Consider the following 15,644-nt stretch of genomic DNA (forward strand, 5'->3'; position numbering starts at 1 on the left):
TGAAGATGCCTACTACATTGCATCATGCAACGTGGTGATGGTAACATTGTTCTTCATACTTCCTGTACTGTCACGATGGCTGCCATATTTTCTATACTTTCAGTATGGCAGGTTGCTACGACTGGTAGTGCCAAAGACTGCACATTATAAAGTATCCGATATTGGCACAGTGAATTGTGGCAGCCAGTGTGGCGCTTGAGAGTGGAGGTAGGAGAAGGAGTGAAGCTACAGGGGGTGCAGAGAAGGGGCAAGAGAGCAGAAGAAGAGCAGAAAAGCATGAGGTAGATAATATTGAATAAATTAAGCAAATGACACTGATAAGCAAATGTCGAAGGCTACTTTCCATTCAAACCAATTTGGCTCACACAGGTGGTAATACCCCATTTTTTCCCTGGCTTCAAAGTGGGACACAGGTTCATAAAGATTGCGGCTTTGCTTTCCGCTACCACTGGCAGTCTGATATTTTTATGATTGCACCAATGATTTATCTATTCCTCATATCTCCTCTTCTGAGAGATACACCTATAATCTAGGCCATGTAGCTACATTTGTCTTGATGATGAAGCCCTGTCTAGATCTTATTCTTCAGGTTGAAACGTTGAGTTGTTATCAACCAAATGTTCATTCAATGTAGGGACTACCAGTTTTGTGTAATTACGTAATTTTGGATTTTCGTGTACACAATCTTTTATCCTGTTGATTAATTTCCTTTCCAGCTTATTTCATTGTGTGTTGTACACTGTATGGGGCATATTTACAATAACTGGCGCATCCCTGCATATCAGCAGGGATGCGCCAGTTATTGTGCACCACAGCTCCGCCGCCATGGATGCGCCGCATGTACAATGCGGCGCACAATGGGGCAAAAACGGCACAGATGCGTGACGCATCTGTGCCGTAAAAGTGGCGCATTGCTGGAGTTGCGTCGCAAGCGCGACGCAGCTCCAGCAATGCCCTGGGGGGTCCTATCTTGTTAATGCTGCGTCAATCCTTACTCCTGCTTCAGGCAGGCACAGGGTTTTGACGCAGCATGGGCCTAAAAGTGACTGAGTGAAATCTTATAGATTTCACTCAGCCACTTTTAGGAGGCGTTCCTGCGCCAGAACGCCCCCCCTGCGCAGGAATGCCTACATGTGGTGCAGGGCTTTACTACGTGACGCATCTCCCAGATGCGTCACGTTGTAAGTACCCCGCATCATGGCGCAGGATTGGCGCCGCCGCTGCGTCACAAAAGTGACGCAACTGCGGCATAAATGAGGCGCAAGGGGCTTGTAAATCTGCCCCTATGTATTTATTTTGTTTCACTTGATCAGTTGTGTACTGTGCCGCCACATGTAGAACCGCATTACGTATTGGAATTGTCATATGAGGAGTTTGTGAAAATGATTAATCCAATCACAAAATTTGGAATATTCCATTTTGTCACTTTTTTTGGAGTTGGAAAATTTCTTTGATAAAAGACTGATGAGCAAGCCAAACAATAATATGAATTGACCTGACTCCAAACCCACAGTCAGTATTGGTATTGTCCACAAAAGTCTTTCAACATTAGACAACCCCCAAAATACAAGCATTTTGAGAATTGTTAAAGATATTTTAATAATCTTTAATTATTTTTTATTACTCCAAGAATCTGGTACGACACTCTGAGAAGGGTCTTGGCACAGTTCAGAATAAATGCGATGTGAACAAATTAGCATGCAACCTCAGTCTCCCTGGACCGCTGAGCTGAAGATATGTTTATAAAGTTCATACACTTACAGTATCTCCCAAAAATATCCCTAAAGTGTTCACCTATTCTAAATGTCTGGTACACTTTCGATTGACTGTGAATTGGGACGAATGCTGCTGCTCAAAGAACAGGTTACTTACCTCCTGTGACGTTCTTTCTGGAGGAAACTCTAACTAACCACAGATTCCTCACCTAAGAATATCCTCCAGCCACCAGACTGGATCCAGAGAATTTTGTAGCAGTGCTCCCAAGTGCTGACAGGAGGCGCTGTGCAGTTCTGTGCTGACTCCATGCTGCCAGCCGCGACAGAGCGCAGTTGCATGTAAGCACAACACCTGCTCACTGAATGGGGAGGTGGGAGGGCAGTGAAGAACCTGTGATTAAATAAGAGTATCCACCATAAAGATGGTTTCCAAAGGTGTGTAACTTGTTCGTCTGATGAATACTTCTAGCCCCAGATTCCTCACCTTAGAATATATACTAAGATATATATTCTATACCACCATTGTGGAGGTTCTGTAGAATGGTCATAAACCTAAAAGTCTTACAGAAACAAGTGGGTGACGTGTCCTTCCCACTAGGACTGGCTGTCAAGGCAGGAATGCTTCATAAACGCATGCACCAATGCCCATGTTGCAGCCTAGCAGATATCAAGAATTGGTGCCCCTGGTGCCAGCACAGTGGCAGTGGCCTCAGCTGTGGTGAAAAGGCTCTGAGTCCTTCGGGTGCCTGCTTCTAGGACAGGCCATAGCAGATCTTGATTCAGAAGACTATCTCCCTCAACAGGGTCTTTTTTTGCACAGCATGCTCCTTTTTGTCTCCAGAAAACCTCACAAAGAATTAACCATCCACTCAATATTCTTTGGTACGGTTAATGTAAAAAGACACAGCCTTTTTAGGGTCAATCAATGAAGCCTATTCTCTTTCGAGGGGCAGGGAGGAGCAAAGTAGGTTGGTAGAGTGATCTATTTCTCAACATGGAAGGAGTCAAGACTTCCAGAAAGAAGAACGACTAAGTTCTCAGTACCAATTTGTCTGGAAAGAAGGTGGTATATGGTGATTGTACTGAAAGTGCCTTCAGTTTATAGATGCTGACATGTCACTGAACTGACGTAATCGCAAGGAGGAAGGCGGTTTTTAGAGTCAGGAGATGCAGGGAACAGGTACACATAGTTATGAAGGGCATACACATGAGGAAAGTCAAGAAGACCAAGTTAAGGTCCCACTGCGGCTTTACAAACAGTTTGGTAAGGAACAATTGTATCAAACCGTTAAAAAACCCCAATACAACAGGTGATTCAAACAAGGGGCAAACAGCGTTTACAACGCTGTCATTACTTCGCAAGACTATTACAACGCGGTTGTTACAACGACCGCGTTGTTAGTACACGATGCATTTACATTGCAAGTCATTACATAGACTTGCTGTAGGGAGAGCTGAGGTATTGGAAATAAATTCCAAAACCTTCCCTACTGTTGCGCAAACTGGAGTAGGAATAGTAAATAATACTATTCCTAAGTCCAGCGCGCACCCTACAGCAAGTCGTTCTAATGACTTGCGATGTATATGCATCGCGTACTAACAACGCGGTCGTTTTAACAACCGTGTTGTAAAAGCACGAGATATAATACAACGCGTTGTAATGTACTGTATTCGCCTTGCTGGGCTAAATTTATGTACGACAACCTAGCCAAAAGGCAGAAGAGCATGTAAATGGTCAAAGACAAACATAAGGTAAATGAGTAATTGGAAAGGTAGCTGGGTTATGAACGGTTTATGCATCCCTGACCCCTTTCCTGCTCTGGAACCACCTCTATCGCACCTTTCTGTAGCAGAGATAGAACCTCCTGCTGCAGAAGCAACAGATGGTCCTACGAACACCAACCCTGACGAGAGGGAAAAGGAGGGTGAAACTCAGGGAAAGGAAGGGCGTATCCATTTTCTATGAGATCCAAAACCCAGAGATCTGATGTAACAGATTTCCAATTTTGTAGAAAATGGCACACCAGACCTCCCACGGGTCCAATATGCTCTAAGATAGGGGATCTAGAGCTGTTTCCCTGCGGAACTAGTTGGGGGAACAGGAGAGGAGGAGGAAGAGACTTGTTGGCAAGCTGAGCCTCGCAGGCCGTGGTGACTTCTCTGTTAAGGAGGAGAAGCGTCACCCCACTGCTTTCTCGCAGCGCGAGAAGCAAAAACATAAAATGGTAATAACTTTTAGTTATTACCACTTTATGTTTCTTTTGCGGGCGGTTGGGTGGGCAGGGTTGCTCTGCTTACAGAACAGGACAGAGGAGGAGTGATTTGCCCACTCCTGCAATGACTATTTGGTCAGCCCTCTCGGGCCGCCCAAACCAGTCATGCACACTTTCCCCTTCTACATAAAGGGCTGCATTGCAGCCTACATTGAGAACATGCCCACCCCTCCAGCTCCTGGCTGAGCACCGTATCACGGGGCTCAGATCAATCACAGCAGCGTTGTGATTGGCTTAGGGGAGGAAGTATGACTGCCTGCTTCCTGTTCCTATCAGATGCAGGAGAGAAGGAGCAGACATGACACGGGACCCGGCCTAAAGGTACGTTTTTTTTTATTATTATGACCCTCCCGCGACACCCCTCCCCCTGTGACTTCCCCCTCTGCTCCCACAACCCCCACAAATGCCCTCCTCCCACCCACGAGGCATGCCGGCCGCAACTGCTCGCAGGCAACCTCTACCTTTCCCTCTGTATGTTCTATACAGCGTGTTCGCCTGCTGTTGTTGCTGCTTCTGGAGAAGTGTAGCTCACTGGTTAGAGAAGGCATACCCTGAAGCAGAGGTCAGACCCGGGACCAGGGTTCAATTCCCGACGCGGCAGGGTCCGGAGCCCAATTGTCCACGGACTCGATAATTCTCGCTTTGGTGCCCACTCTAAGCACGAGTTCACACTATGCAGCTCTGGGCAACAAGCTTGCTTAATCTCCACAACGGGCCCCCTGCGGCGGGATGCCTGGCTTTCACCTTGGGGATGCCCAGTATGGGTTATCTCACAGGGAAAAACCAGGACGGGTTCCCAATGCAAGCGCCAAGATGCCCAAGGGTAAGTTGAGCGCTATATAAGAACACATAATAATAATAATAATAATAATAATAAATAATAATTCTGCTGAGCCCAAAAGGGAGAAGATTTTTCAAAGCCCCTAAATCTTTGATAAACAAAGCCCCTTGGTTGAGACTGCAAGCCTAGTGATCTAGTGGTGGCTCTACTGTCTTTAAAGCACTTTGGATCTGAAACATCTAGAGCCATCAAAAGGTAAATCCAAAAGGGTGGCATGAACATCCGGAGAGAAACCAGACCTCCTGCTCCAGGCATGCCTCCTAGTTGCCACAGAGGAACCCATCACTCTGGCAACAGAGTCAGCTGTGTCAAGCGCAGATTGAATTTACCTGACGGGCCCCAGCTTGAGTGTCCAACAGCACCTCCACAAAATGGCACTGGACAACCTCTGGGAGTTTAGGGATCACCTCTTTAGCCAAATCCATCAACGCATGGATGTAGCGGCACAGTAGGCACGTAGCGTTTGTCTACTTCAAACCCATACTGGCTGATGAAAATACCTTCTTCGCCAATTGCTCCATTTTTATAAATCCCTATCTCCAGGAGTGGACGGTCCTGAAGACTGAGTGGTAGGAACAGACCTCCTGTGAAGAAAGACTCTTAGGAGAAGAGAGTTCCCACTCTGGCAACGTATCCAGCCCACTAGCTTCCTGAAGCCCTACGAACCTATGCATGTATCCACTATTTCCCTTCCTTATCCTCTTCCTGTTGCTCCTGGAATTCTTCCTCCCCCAGAAGCCTCTCTGCCTCCCTTCTTTACCTTATTTTGGGTATTGGTGGCGCCAGACGCGGTGCCGGTGACTACGGAGCCAGCATCGATGGAGGCCCTTCAGGGATGGCCAGAGGCGCTGTACAAAATCGAGACGGCTCCAGACCAGAGCCCGACGGCGCCAGATAATAATCCATCCTTACCTCCTGGGATGGTATCGGCGTCGAGAACCTCAGCGTCGGTTGAGGCCAATTTGGGGTCATTGGCATAAAAGGAGCCTGGGTACAATAAGGTGGTAAGCCCATGTTGAATAATAGCGGCCACACGGGGCCAACGTGTGCACAGGAAGGGTAAGTCGCCCTGGCAAACATGCCATACATCTTATTTAAAAAATGCGAAGGATCCGTACCAGGGGCCGGAAATGGTGGGTACGGATCCGGAACCGCCTGCTCAGGAACAGCCCGAGGCCGTAAAGCTGGATCTGGCTGTGGAGCCGGCGACACCAGAGCCAGGGGCGGAGTCATCAGAGGCAAAGGCGTCACTTTCCTGGGCGTCGGAGAGCCCCTTGGAGTCAGAGAATGAGCCGGAGTAACCTGAGGTGAAGAGGAAGTAGAGACCTCATCCTTCTTGTGATGTCGTAAAGCCAGGGACACTGACTTTGGCAACTTGTCCTTAGAAGAGAGACATCTGGAGCCATGACGCTGCTTCTTCTTATGCTTCAGGAGTGTGCGGAGTAGGTGACTTTGACTTCGATCTTGTCCTTCTCCGGCCCCTCTTCTGCTTCTTCGCCCTGGCCTTGAACAGTTTTGCTCCCCTCTCCTTGAGGGCATTTAGATTCATCCGGCGACACAAAGAGCATCCCTCAACGTCGTGGTCAAATGACCGGCACCAAAGACAATCATCATGGGGTCCATGGGGTCCCTGCAAGGTTCAAACACAGACTTCTTCTGAGCAGCCATTGCTCTGCTACAATTACAGACAACAATAACAATGTTAAACTACTAAGAAATGGGGAGTCCATGAAAACTGTTACGTGTCGATGGCGCAGAAAAAAGGGAACTGACATCAGCACACAGATTAGGTTTTCTTATGGCTCTGATGATGTCACGCGGAGTTGTGAGCGGAACCGTTCCATTGTGACATCCTCGTCGACATGGGAGAGCTATGAAAAAAGTTTCTGTGGAATGCTGCCCTAGGAGTAATTCAAAAGGTGAGGAATTCACAGGCAGATGTATCCATCAGAAAGAGGTGAGTCTTCAACACTTTTCTAAATTAGAGCAGTTTTGGGACAGTCCTCATGTGTATGGGGATATTGTTCCAGATACTGAGTGTATAGATGGAAAAGGGCTGATGATGTCCTGACTGATGGCACGTCGAGAATCGGCTGAAATGGTGAGCTTATCTGCAAGATATGCGGGGGTGCTGGTTGTGATGGCTTTGTTATGTTATATTATACATGGATTTATAATGTGTATGGCTGCCCTCAAAAAGGGCTTCCCAGCATGAGTGATGTATACCACAAGGAGAAAACGCCCATGTCTAAACAACTTAGAACATCCAGGTCTTGAGTTGTTTCCTGAAACTAAGATAATTAGTATTGTTGTGCAAGCTGATCTGTAATTATTTCATAGATGTAGGAAAGTAGGTTCTACTTCTATGGTTACCCCCACTATTTGCCTGGTGCTAAGCTGCATTTTGACTTGTCTGACTGGGATCCTGCTAATCAGACCCCAGTCTATCTGCATTTTTCCTAAATTGGTTTATTCAGTACTTAGGTACACCCCAGATTGGATACCGGGGTACCCTTATGAGTCTCTAGTTTATGGTACCCATGTACTGAGGTCCTAGGTACCCCAGAAGTCTCCCATGCGCTGAAGCATGTATTATGCCACCCATGAGAGACCATTCAAAATGGAACTACAGGTTTGCCATTGCAGCCTGTGTAAGTTGGTGCTTACACCACTTACTAAAGATATAGGTTACCTATATCTAGGGTCACTGCACTTAAAACCTAAAAGTCACCCCCTCAGCAGGCCTTTGCCATTCTGAAGGCAGGGTGCTTGGTTCTACGTGAAAGGGTTCACCTGCATGAGCAGGGAACCCCTGCACCCTAAGCAGTCCATTCTCCCGGGTTGTCAATGAAGCAGCCATATACTATATGAGGTGTGGTGCAGTGGCCAGGGCAGCTGACTTCAGAGCACGGGATTCATGGTTCGATCCCCGGCACCGGAGGCAGCTCATCTCATGTGACTCTGGCAATAGCCCACTTAATTTCCACGACGGCCCCCAGCGCCTTGAGACCCGTAAGGGTGAGTAGTTCACGGGGCGTGGCCAAGAAGGCCACCATGGCTGACGTGCCTAGCTGAGGCTCTGTGAGAGGGCTTCCACCTCGACCCTTATATAGAGCCCAGCTGGTCGCCGATGGTGTCCAGCGGCACCGGAACACACCAGGCATCCAATGCCGGCACCAGCGATGGCCGTGTTGCCCTGTAATGGCTGAAATCTGGCCCTGAAACGGAGACACGGCGCGGAGCCCTAGATGGCGACCACCCTCTCGGAGAATCCCCGCCGCGGTGACTCCCGCAGCCCTGGGGAGGACTACTGGCACCACAGTATCGCACTAAAGGAGCATCAGCCACACGCTTACATCACACCGATGCCGAGAGCCCCGCAGTGACCGCCAACCACCATCCGGACCTCACCTGTCTTCCACCCGAGAAGCGGTTGAGGCTCCCTGCCTGACCGCTGTCATCAAGGAGACGCGCCCGGTTGATGCCGCGGATGGCCCAGTAGAAGGGGAGACCTTGCGGGCGCCGACCTGCCCGATTCTGAAAGTTCCCCAGTAATAGGCCTCCTGGGATCCTAGAGTGATGGCGACGCCCAGGTGAGCCCGCTCGGCGCTGCTGGGGGGCTGGCGGGAGGCCCTGTGCACCCTGAGGAACCTGATGCAGGCCGCGACTGTTAGGCGGCCTGCCTGATTTTAAAAATGGCGGCCATGCAGGACACACATTTCTGAGGCACACCGAAGCGAGGCGGGCAGTGAGACCCCCTATTGGCGCCCACAGCTGGCACCCACAGCAGCGTCTGCCAGGGCAAGCAGATCGGTGAGAACTGGTGTTCCCACAAACAGCATCAAGGAAAGAACCAGACTGACTGCACCAGAGAGGATTACCCATAGGTTCCCTGAGGGCAGTGTGAACCACGAGAATACTGGGACTGTTGGCGGCAGCTAACATCGGTGCCTGCAGAGGCGTACCACAGCGAGCCCAAGGGGGCAGAGAATGTGCCAAGGGCAGAGACTGTGCCAACACCCCCCGCGCCTGGAAGGGCTGACCACCACGTGGACGACCAGATGAAAGGGCGCTGCGAAGGGGCACTGCGAGTTTCTCCACTGGCAGGGCGGTGGTAGTACAATGATAGGCGCCAAATATGATTTGGTTGCGCTGAGTCAGACCAGATGTCAGCCCCATCTGCCCACCCCGGCTGCCTACTGGGCAGCGCTTGCCACTTTTCCCAAGTCTGGCATTCACAGACTTACCTGCACCTCATCTCCTTCCGGGAGGCGCACGGTCGGTCAAGCCAACATTTCGTCGAGGCGCCAGCTGCAGGAATGGGCAAACCAAGGGCGACGGCGATAGCCCAAGGGGCTACTTCAGACGTTGCCAGCGGTCACTCCACGGGGCCCCCCAAGGATGATGCCACGAGAACAGATGTCTCCCTCTCGGCCAAATTGGACAGGGTTCTAATGGCAATAGAGCAATCCAGCCTCTCTATGAAGCAGCAACTGGGCACCCTGGCCACAGACTTTTGGCCTCCTCCGCGACGACCACCGAAAATTATCCAACAAGGTCTCGGACAATGAAAAAGCAGTCACTTCCATCCAGCCCATGGTACAGACTAACCAAGACTCGATTCAAACGTTTATAGGCCGCGTGTCCAAAATGGAAGAACGAATCGACGACTTGGAAGGGCGCTCGCGACGCTGCAACATACGCGTTCTTGGCCTGCCAGAAGGAATTGAAAAGGCGGATGCAGTGGAGTATATGGAGACCTGGACCAAGTCATTCACGCCAGACGCGGAAAGGTCAGCGTTCTTTTCCATTGAGCGGGCCCATCGTGTCCCAGCGCGCCGCCCCCGGCCGGGGGCCCCGCCGCGCCCGATGCTGGCAAAATTCTAACACTTCAGGGACCTGGATGCGGTGATAAGGGCGGCCCGTCAAGCTGGGCCGCTTCGGGTGGAGAACAGAACCATCATGATCTTTCCTGACTATTCCCGAGCGGTCCAGCGTCAAAGGTCGTCCCTCTTGTGGTGAAACGGCATCTACGAGCAAGAAAGATGTAATACTCCCTGCTATTTCCCGCCCGCCTTAAAGTCATGCACGAGGGTACCACTTACTTCTTTGCGACCCCGGAGTAGGCGCATGATTGGATGGACCAACACGGTGCCACAGGTCCTCATACAAAGCGTACCCACGAGCAGCGCACTGGAACACCAGGACCCAGAAGACAACGCTCACAGCATCGCAGCCGACAGGGCACCTCCAACTCGCTCCCACGCACCCTGGGGTCCCCAGACCTGGAACAAATAGTTCAAGAGAGACAAAAAGCCCTGAAGGCGGTGGCGAGCCTTCGCCCCACCTCCCCCGCAACGGACGTTGAGAGGGCTCCCCACCTGCTCACATCAGAGGAGGGAGAAAGCGAAACAACGCAATCTGGAATGGACACATTGGCCTTGCCCTCGGTCACCCCACGATCAGCTGATGACCTGATATATATGGACATTTGTAACTTGAAGAAAGCACCGTGGGGAGGAGTTGCCTCACAAGCATCGGCGCGAGCGATCTCACTGCGAGCGCGCTCACACGCCACCTCAGACCTGGTCAGCCCTTTGTCCACTTAAGCAGACCAGCGAGCAGTCATTAACTTGCCCGCATAGCTCACAAGCAGAGATACCTCACAGACATAGGCAGCCACCCCCACAACGTGTTGCTGCTCTCACACCAATTGAGAGCTAGTTTGGACGTATCGCTTTTGTCGATGGGTCCCCTGCATTGGGGCCGTGTTTTGCCCCACCTCAGTTCCCCGCCCACAGGACACTCCCACACTGCACTGTGTCCCTGTTAATATGCCGATGAGTAGCTGCACGAACGCCATAGTAGTGCCGACATTGGAGGGACAGTTTAGAGCTCGAGACCTTCATGAGGGTCCAGGGGCCCCCACACCCCTACGTACCATATACTTACACCAATGGCACACACCAGCATCATCACCATCCTTACACTGAACGTGCGTGGAATGCACACCGCACGTAAACGGTACTCAATCTATGCTTACATCAAGCACCACCACTCGCAAATTGCGCTATTGCAAGAAACGCACCTTACGGCAGGGGAAGTGACGAAGCTGCGTAAGCGATGGAGGGGAATCATATGTGCTACTACGTATTCGCCTTTGCTTGAGGCACCCTTATATGGGTACGTCCCGGCGTTCCATTTCAGGAACAGTCCCACACCGTTGATCCAGAGGGCCGATACGTTCTCTTGCAGGGCCGACTGGACAGCCAGGTAGCACTATTGGGGAGTATATATGGGGCCAAAGTTGACCAAAGTAAATTCTGGGACACACTTTCCACCCCACTGAGCACATATACACAAGTCCACTGGGTATTAGGAGGGGATTACAACTGTGTACAAAACATAACACTGGATAGATCCCTCCCGCCACATCCGACCTCTCCCATAGCGGCGCAGGCAAAGCGATTCATGACATGGACGCGCCATTGGTCCCCCCACAGATGCCTGGCGTGCTCGGAACCCTACCACTAGACTTTTCTCGTTCCACTCAGTGCCGCATGACCTCAGAATGCGCTTGGACAGTTTCCTTTGCTCCCCCGCTATCCTGCCTCTCATTTCAGATACGTACTACTTGGGCAGAACCATATCAGACCATGTCGCTCACACACTCACGATGCGCTGGCACCCGCCTCACCCCAGTCCCTACATGGCGACTCCCCAGGGAATGTCTCGACGACCCGGTTTTCAAACAAGCTCAGGCAGACCATATCAGTCGGTACTTCCAAGAGAACACTGACACTGCTACCACGCGTGCGACGGAATGGGACGCCTTTAAAGTAGTCATACGGGGCACATGTATTCGACACATCACAGGAGTTCGTCAAGTCTTGGAACACGACATAAAAAGCACAGAGCAAGCACTGGCCGCTCTTACAAGAGAGACTAACCCAGACAGAGCCACCCCGGCCAAAATTGCTGCCGCAAAAACAGCATATGAAGAGGCGTTAGTAAGCATACGCAGGTATAACTTTGCAGCATACACGGCACGTGCTCACAAAGAAGGTGACAGGACGGGCACATTAATAGCGTGGCTAGTCAAGCAAGATTCGGCCCTCCTGCCAATCACGGCCATCCGCAATACACGAGGCATCCAGTTATACTCCCAGGACTCAATCCTGCATGCCTTTAGGGAGCATTACACATCACTATACGCTAGTCCTGCTCAGATGTCTGAGGAGGCCCTCTCCCAATACCTGATGCGACACCAGCTGCCCCAGATAGATCATGACACCCGCCGAGACCTCGACGGCCCCATCCGAGCGACGGAAATCAGGTACGCCATGAAAGCGTTGGCCACCCACAAGGCCCCCGGATTGGACAGCCTTCCACTAGAATTTTACCTCACCTTCGCATCCCAATTGGTCCCCCAACTAGAGAGGCAATTCCGATCGGCCCTTGATGAAGGCACCTTACCCCAATCCATGTGCGAATCGGTCATAGTGTCTCTTCTCAAACCGGACAGAGACCCCCACCAACTGGGCTCGTACAGGCCCATAGCCCTACTGCCAGCAGACTATAAAATCTATGGGAAGGTCCTGGCGGATAGATACGCCACGGTCCTTCCGCAGCTGATCCATCCAGATCAAAATGGATTTGTGCCAGGCAGAAACACTTCCTACAATATCCGGCTGCTGTTCTATGTACAGGACCAGATCCGTGACCGTTTCCCTCATGTGGCGTGTCTGGTCCTGGATCTGGAAAAAGCCTTTGACACCCTCTCATGGGCATACTTATTTCGGGTCTTGCAGCAAATGGGAATAGGACCTCGCCTCCAGGCATATACTAGGCTCATATACTCCACGCCCACCTCCAGAGTGAGAATAGGCCCCCTCATCTCTGCCTCGTTTTTGGTCCATCGCGGCACCCGGCAGGGCTGCCCGCTCTCCCCCCTACTTTTTGCTTTGGCCATGGAGCCCTTGGCGGCCTCCCTTTGTGTCACGGGTGAGGAGGGGGGAATCCCTATTGCCCATTCCACCCATTCGGTGTCACTATACGCCGATGACGTCCTTGTATATGTCCGGGATGTCGCAGCAGACCTCACCCCTATACTACGCATTTTGCAAGACTTTGAAGAAATGGCTGGACTCAGAGTAAACTGGTCCAAGGCCACCGTCTACCCCCTGGTACAGTGCCAGCTGAGGCTAGGTAACGTGGACATTTCATGGAGCCCCCAGGCAGTACGGTACCTGGGAGTTCAACTGTATCATACACCGCAGGACATCTACGAAGGTAACTATCGAAAACTGATGGCGGGCATCAGATCATCCATACACTTCTGGAAAGTCCTCTCGCTGGCTGTCACGGGCAAGATAGCGATCGCCAAAATGATCCTAGTCCCAAGACTCCTATATCTCTTCGCCAACCTCCCAGTGGTTCCCCCCCGCTCGTTGTTCAGCGAACTGGATGCCCTGCTAGGGACCCTTATCTGAGGCTCTGGCCCCAGGCGTATCGCCCTGGCAAAATTGCAGCTACCTCTCTACCAAGGAGGGCTAGCTGCGCCATCCTTTGAGGCTTACTTCCTGGCCGCCCAATTACAATGGGTGTCCCGTTGGACGGCGGGCCGAGCGCAGAGGGAACTGGTCACCACGGCTGGGCAGCTTCAAACTCCTGCCATCCATCGCATGCTACTACCAGGAGCTGCGCCCCCACCCCCGACTAAGCCACTCCAGCTGATGACGGCGCGCGCCTGTCTCGCACGCATCCACAGAATGCATCGAGCGGTGCCTCCGTACTCCCCTCTCCTGCGGCCACTGTGTATTTTGTGCTATTTACTGTGTTAATTTGCTAACCTATTGTGTGCATTGTGTTTATCTTCGTTTTGGAGATATTTGAACACACTAGAGTATTATATAATAAATATATATTTTTATAAATACTTGGTGTGGGTCTTTTCACTTAATCTATACTATAAGATTGCATTCTGATAAAACAAGCTGCTTTACACTCCTTCTGGGCTGAGCCTGAAGGAAGCGCTCCAGAGCTACCACTGAGAGAGCTTTTTAAGGTTGTCTTAGACCTCTTAAACCAACATAAGGGTTGTCTGGAGTGGTGCAAGGTATCCACTTACATAAGTGTTCATCATATACCAGGCCAGCTTCTCACCATGGGCTAGGACCCAGAATCCGTAAAGACCTTCCTTCCTGCCTGACTAAATTAATGCCAGCATCACAGCCAGTAAATGATGCAGCTAGTTTTAAAGATGGTGTGGGCTGGGAAGGAGAGCCAATGGAGTTCACTCTGGCTATGGGTATGTGATCCTATTTCTTCAGGCCCTTGTAAGACGTGCTGCAACATATAGATGCCTCTAAGAGGTGCCAATGTGGAGCTGAGAGGGCATGGAGCACGGAATTACCACCATTCAAATGCAAGAGTACAAGAGCTTGAACAGCAGTTATGAAGTCGCTTTCTGAAGGAAATTGTTTAACTTTCTTTAGAAGAGAGAGCTAGTACTGCAATGTCTTAGCTTTTTGGTAATGTGTTCCTTGAGAGTGAGGTTGGTGTTCAGGGTGAAACCAAGCATTCGGTGAAAGCTGGGGTTCAAAGCCATCATGGGTCATGGATCTGAGCCTGGTTTATACTGTTTTTTGTTTGCTGCTCTTGGCAACGAAGAGGAATTCTGTCTTGGTTGGGTTGAGATTCAGATAAGCGCAAGACATTGTTTTGATGATGTGCAAGCAGTGTTTAAAGTACTAGATGTCTGAAGCAAAGAAGACATTCAAGTAGCGTATAAATCAGAATTAAAAATATCCCTCAGAAAATGATAGCATGGAAGGGTCACTTATTAATCGTGCAGTGGTAATAAAAGCAGTTGCAGCACCAAGTTATATCAAACGTACTACCATTCTTGGAGACACAGTAGTAATATCTCCACCATGTCTACTGCTGATGTGTTAATCATCAGCATAGTTCCTAAAGACATAAAAATTAAAGGACATCTGCCAGCTTTACGTGTAAGGAGTCAGAGTCCTAAGCTCCATACCACGTTACAAACTTGTCCAAGCACCCAGTGTAGATTGGTTTCATGAAGGTGTTAGTAGCAAGGCTGACATACACCACTTCAACTGCCACTACCCAAACTTCACACATCGAGGTGTAAGTTGTGGAGGTTGAGATGAAAGACACTGCTCTGTTGCTGAGACACAAGGTCCTCCTGAAGTAGTAGTCTGATCAGGGGAGATATGTTCATGCTCAGGAGTTCCGGGTACAACGCTGTCCTGGCCCAATCCAGGGCAATAAGGATGACTTGGGCCTGGTACTTCTTGATATTCGTCAGAATTTGTGAAAGGAAAAGTATACAGGAGTTCCTTGCTTCATTCCAGCCATCAAATGCGCAGAACTGTTGATACTGTATGATCTCAACAGTGGTGAAAAAATCTACCCATGGTGCTGTCCTGACATGATTGTACCCAATGAAAAAGGAATCTATACTCATGTTACGATGCCAGAGACGAATGCACGTTATAATGATGCCAGAGACTAATACAAGGTAGAATGCCAGTGATAATACAAAACACGTTGGTTTATGGGATGCAAAAGAAACTGGTGACATTTAACAATGAACAACTCCATATGAGAAAATCACAAACGAACAAGTCCATTTGAGAAAATCACAATGTGCATGCTAGTTTCCTTTTGTTTGATTACTGACAGTTGTCATTTTTTTGTTTTTAGTATTTTCGGCTTTGCAAGACTGCGCACATCGAGGGTGGCATCTTGTTTGTTGCTGCTATATAACCAGCCATGCCCAGCCAC

General features: G+C 50.1%; 1 protein-coding gene across 4 annotated transcripts in view; it reads right to left on the minus strand.

Annotated features, from left to right (window-relative positions):
* CLCF1 (cardiotrophin like cytokine factor 1) overlaps positions 1-15,644 on the minus strand; it is a 1,327,966-nt gene that overhangs the window by 844,399 nt on the left and 467,923 nt on the right. The window lies entirely within an intron of this gene.

This window comes from Triturus cristatus, chromosome 4_1 (assembly GCF_964204655.1).
Source record: "Triturus cristatus chromosome 4_1, aTriCri1.1, whole genome shotgun sequence".
In the NCBI taxonomy this organism is placed as follows: Eukaryota; Metazoa; Chordata; class Amphibia; order Caudata; family Salamandridae; genus Triturus; species Triturus cristatus.